The 5,837-nt window shown below is 38.9% G+C and overlaps 1 protein-coding gene across 1 annotated transcript in view; it reads right to left on the bottom strand.

Moving 5' to 3' along the window:
- The window catches only part of LOC108797054 (receptor tyrosine-protein kinase erbB-4-like), a gene marked incomplete at both ends in the record, with an annotated part of 259,684 nt that overhangs the window by 165,667 nt on the left and 88,180 nt on the right, over positions 1–5,837 (bottom strand). The window lies entirely within an intron of this gene.

Raw genomic sequence — 5,837 nt, 5'->3', positions numbered from 1 at the left:
ATTTATAGCAAACACAGATTGACCCTTTAACAATGTGTGTACTGCATTGAGACACTGCTTCTATGAAAGGCAAGAAGGCGGCACCCATTGCGGTAATAACTGAACCTCGGAGGGGAAATAGGAACAGAGTTTTGTTTACTGAATATGCACCAGTGAGTCGTTTATAAGCTTAATAGTTAGATTTGGCAGAAGTTTCTGTAAACAGTGGCAAATGTAAGGAACGCTTTCATTTGTGATAAGAGCTTGTTTTTTCTTTACATAATACATTTTCAGGTTACATATCCAGTAGTAATTTCTGCATTAAATTAATATTATGTGTGTTTTGCCTTCTTGGACCTCTGCTTGAAAGAAAAATCTGTGTGTATTTCGAAGTCGAAGAGATCTTTGCCCGTAACTGCCACAGAAATCAATGCAAAAAGTCTCTCCCACACAAAGGTTCCTAGCTATTATTCAGAAATGATTTCTGTAGGTTTTTAATAAAGAACTCACAAAACAGTAGCGAAAATGACTGGAAGCATTTTATTGATTGCTGGGAGTTGCAGGCAGACAAAGAGAAAAGTAACTGAGAGTTTCCACCTGTCAAATGACAAACAATACGTTTCCTGAGGAACTAATGAAGCTGACATCTCATGGACCCACCAAATTGTCTGTGACATCTGTAATTATCCATGGCACAATGGTGCCTGCATATGGAAGGTCATTAAAGCTAAACTCTGATATAATTACTTGTATCTTGGTGTGCTTTTTGTATTTCTTCCAGATCTTTACAGTAATCGAACATTAAACTTTGCCTCTGTGCAGGAGCTTCCTGTAATTCAGAATGGTTACTGCTGCTTTCTCTCTCTTCTTGTGCAGGGTGACTGGTCATTTATCCGCCCCCTCCTTTAGTTGTATGCAGAACGCCTGTAGTGGATGTAGTCTGCTGGGTCCCTCCCACAGCTCTGCTCTCTGCACGGGCTATGTGCAGCACAATGATGGTGTCACCACTAATTTTACACGCTAATGCATGGTTTGCAAATGCATTTGTGGATTTATAACCTTTGGGGCTGTTGAGGAATATATTTAAACATACGTTTTTATTCCTAGAGTTCAGCTTTAAGAAAGTGCACGTTTCCAGCAATACAGGTGAAACTCGAATAATTAGAATATCATGCAAAAGTAATTGCAGTAAGTGCTGCAAAAGGGGCCCAAACCAAGTACTGAGTACATATGCATGCTTGTACTTTTCAGAGGTCTGATATTGTTCTATGCGCAATCCTTGTTTTATTGATTGCATGTAATAATCTACTTTTTTGAGGTTGTGGATTTGGGGTTCTTGGGGTTTTCATGAGCTGTAAGCTATAATCATCACAATTATGACAAATCACGGCTTGAATTATCTTGCTTTGCATGTAATGAGTCTATCTCATATATTAGTTTCACCTTTTAAGTTGCATTAGTGAAATAAATGAACTTTGCACGATATTCTAATTATTCACGTTTCACCTGTATATGCATAGCTAAATTTTTAACGGCCTGAATTTTTGACAAAACGGCTCTCCTTGATTAATAATAAGTATTGTTTCACAGCCTATTATTACATTTACTGTATAATGACGAAAAAAGTTTACATTATATCATGCCTAGCTAACTGACATTAAAAGGTCAGTCTACCCAAAAACTGATATTTTTGTTTGGATATTTCAGCAATTAGATCACCCTGCCATATTTGCTGACTTTGTTTTTGAACACCTAGGAGTTTCAGGTGTCACCACACATCTTTCCATACTCCAGTTTCTCTTGTTTCATTCCTTTTTAAAGATATAAAACTAATAATAATAAAATCTGACAAAGAGATATTGCAGACCCAGGAACTCAAGTCCAGAGATCTCACCAATAGGGCCCTTATAGATGTAAGAAATTGTAAGGTGTTATAACTCCAGTGTAACTCATAGTTCACCCATTAAAGCTCCAGGCAAAAATATTTTATACAGTTGGAAAATGATTGTTGTATGGTACCTACATTAATGTGTCTCATTACAAAAAATGTCTCTTAAAAAAAATTAGCTACTGTTCCAGCTAGGGATGCACCGATACTTTTCGTGTTCCGATGCCGATACCGATACCGAACTACTAGGGTTGCAGTGGTTTCTGCTGGGACCTGGCTCTGGCGCTCCACCACTGTCCTGAAATCATTAGTCGATATTGTTTTAGAAAAACTGTCACATGACAATAGTCAAAAATTTATCAGTACTCATACTTGTAAGTACTTGGGCAAGTACCAGTACTTGTACTCGCAAAACGGTTATCGGTGCATCCCTTTATTTATATTTATAAAAACATACATTAAAACAGAGATGTACAAATCCCAGGAGCTCCGTGTGCGCCTTACAAATGACAGCTGCCTCCTAACTTTTGAATTTTTCTCTAGTGTAGTCTTGGAGCTTGAAAAGTATCTGTACATGTACTTGTACTTATACCGAGTACAGTACTTGGTATCGGTGCATCCCTAGCAGCAGTTTGAACTGCACTTGATGTGCAGTTTTGGGTAATGCCGACTGGTCACCACTGCAGCTTACATGCAACCAAGGTTAATACTTTTTTAGAATATTGCTAACATGATGACTGTTGTGAGAAGTCCCTGCCATGCACAGACTCTGGTCTCCACCCATCATTTAAACAAAATGAGTGTGGGTGATGACACGGGCATGCCCGAAAAACCTGTCACCTCCCAGAGCTGGCCACAGGAATGAGCAATTTGATCTCAGGAGCCAGCCAATGCACAAGAACTCATGGGAGCTGCAGTTTAAGAGAGGGCCTGTAGAAAGAATGTTATGCAAGGCTCAAATCCCTGAGTCCAGCTTTAAAACTAGTACTTATTCACATCTCTAGTTATAGCAAATGCAGATAAATTTGTCTTCAGTGTTCACAACTATGAAATCTAAGCTTCTTTCTGTAGAGAGATCACATCTTAGCAGCATGCAAGCCATCTAATGTAAACACTGTGTTGAACACAGAGGTTCTTGTACAGGTTAGCTGCACATAGCTGTATGGTGCACCTATTACTCCCAGCAAGAGAAATACACCAGGATGTGTGGTGTTTATTATTTAGCCACTTCCACCAATGATGACTTCTACTTTCTCTTTAGTGTGAATTGCATCACACTGCAAAAAAAAGCAGCAGAACAGACATTTTCAGGCGCTGAGGGTATTATGGCCAATTCATTTTAAATAAGCTGCCTAACTCGATGCAAATTACCCCAACACACAAAAACATGTTCTATTGTACGGCCCTCTGGAAGTGACGGGGCTGCACTTTCGACCCTCTATTACTTTCAAGTTGACCACCACTGTCTTAGAGGGTTACCGCAACAAAGTTTTGGTCCTGAAATCAAATATGTAAAATCAAAATTTTATGTTTTCTGCAGTGCATTTTACCTGTTTCTGATGTTAGCTGCTGGTGTCTGTAAAAAATATAATGCCAGTTCTGATTGTCATTAAATGCCAGCCTCTAAAACATGGAAAATAGTGCTAGCCTCTGGTGTTGGAATAGTATAGTGCTAGCCTTAGAGTCAACAAAAAATGCATAGTACTAATGTCTTTTATATATAGAGAAAACAAAAAGTCAGCCTCTGGTACCAGAAAATAAATGCTGCCAACCTCTAGCATTGGCAAATGTATAAAACTTCAGAAATAATAGTGCCAACCTGTCATGTCTGTATAAATTGCTAGCCCATGGTGGCAATTAAGTCATAAATGCTAACCTCTAGGTGAGCAACTAAAGGGTGCCTGCTACCACTTTTCAGCAAGTAATCAATGAGCAGTGACAAAAATAAAAATAACTCTTTTTTTAGTTTTGGACAGAGCGGTGAAGTGTTTACTGCTGCCTGTGTCCCTATTAGGGAGATTTACTCTCTCTGTTTGTCCTAGTGACCACTGTCATTGGGACTGAAAGAGAGGGAAAGTGCAAAATGTTGTTCTGTAGAATAGGAATAGAGGGGACACTTGTCTAAGTGGGCATTTTCATTACTTTAACTTTCACTTCCTGTTGTGTATAAAGAACAGGAAGCAAGGAGAAATCTCTCCAAAAAAGAGAGCAAAAGAAAAATGGGGGCTCTTACAACTCCTACTCTGTCCAAAATGAAACAAAATGGCTTTCAAATTGCATTGAAGGAAAACTGCTTCTACTATTGTAAAAATGTTGATCTGAGATATAATTGCATTGAATAACAAAAGTAATTTGTAATTCAAATGCCCAACTCCCAGAAGGTATCTAAAACATTAGTTAATGCAGTTATGTATTAATTAGGAAGCCAATAAATGCATCATACATGCAACTAATGTTAATACCTATATTTGTCCTATTATCAGCCTCTTCGCTGACAGCAGAAGCAGAGGGATGACCTCATCCGTATTTTGCTCATCCTATAGCTGCCATTGCCAATGCCTATTTCATTATGAAGGGGATTGTTTTATTAGCGATATGGAGTTTCTCTTTTCAAACAGCCCTGTGGTTCAATGGACTTGTCAGGACACATGACTGGCTTGAATTATTACTACATGTAAATGGAAAAAGATAATATTTTTTAACCTTTGTAAAAAGCTAATCTTCATAAATGTGTAATTCTGCTCAGCCTATCTTGAGAGCCAGGCACTGCTGCCAGACAGCGCAGCCAAATCCTGAACCTTTATGCAGGCTTCACAGCAGTTATAAAAAAAAATGACCCTGTTGCCAACAAAAATAACTAATTAAAAATTGTAGTGTTTTTTATTACCATAAATTATTTTTATTCACTTGCAATATGTCTTTGAACCAGCTAGAGAATCTGACCACTTCAGGAAGAGTCAATTCCCTAGAAATGCCACAAATCCACCACCCTCTTATCGGCTAGCCACCCTTTTATGGGGTATAGCCCTTGCATCTTCTGGAAGTGTTTAATTACTGTCTGTTCTTGTCCAGCTTCTTTGCCCCTCCATTCACCTTCCTACAGACCCTTTTATGTTGCTGCCAGGAGAGGAGCAAAGGGGAATACTACAGAGTGTGAAATGTGTGACAGCTCTGAATCTGCTGGGGCTGCCGACATTACTTCCAAGATGGTGACACCCAGCAGCAGACTCAGGCCTTTTGGATGTCTATGCGAGGGGGGCATTCACAAGTAAATAACATCCAAAAAGTAAGTTGAATGCACATTCAACCTTATGAGAAGACTGTTGTTGAAATAAATGGTCTGGGAACAGGGTCTATTTAAGCAATACAGCTTAGCCCAGGGCCCACCACTGATAGGGAGATGAAATATCTGAAGTGCATTGATGAGGTTATTCCTGCTGTTTCCTCTCCTGAATGCATGTTCTCTGTTAGCAGTAGAACCGTGAGCAACTAAGAGGGCTGGCCGTCCATCCTACAGCTGCTGTTTAGAATGCTTCTGTGCAAACATTTCAGGATAGGTCAGATCTGAGTACTGAGTACATTTGTGTCAACAACAATGTAATTGTTTTAATGAATATATTGCTGAATTATTTTTTTTGTTTTTATATAAAATATTTATTTTTCACATTTGGAACAGCTTTGAGTCTAGCCATGGTCCAGACTTGCTCACATGAACATTAGAAGAGAGATTCCCTCAGGATTTAAATGCAGGTACAGTTAATACTGACACAAGAAAAAGAGCCCTCAGGGAAAAGCATTGTGGTGGTTTTTAGTTTTTATTATTTGGCGGTGAAGATGTGGATAAACAGGTTGGCACTGTACATATAAGTACTGCTGGCCAGTGCTCTGCCTGTGCAAGTCCAGTAACATCTTTTAACCCCAATTTTTTAACTATAACATCAGCTCTCCCTGTAACCCTAAACCTCTCTGT

Source organism: Nanorana parkeri, unplaced genomic scaffold (assembly GCF_000935625.1).
Source record: "Nanorana parkeri isolate BGI_ZX_2015 unplaced genomic scaffold, ASM93562v1 scaffold1218, whole genome shotgun sequence".
NCBI lineage: Eukaryota > Metazoa > Chordata > Amphibia > Anura > Dicroglossidae > Nanorana > Nanorana parkeri.
Note: the sequence above shows the minus strand (reverse complement) of the source record. Positions and strands in the feature narration are given on the sequence as shown.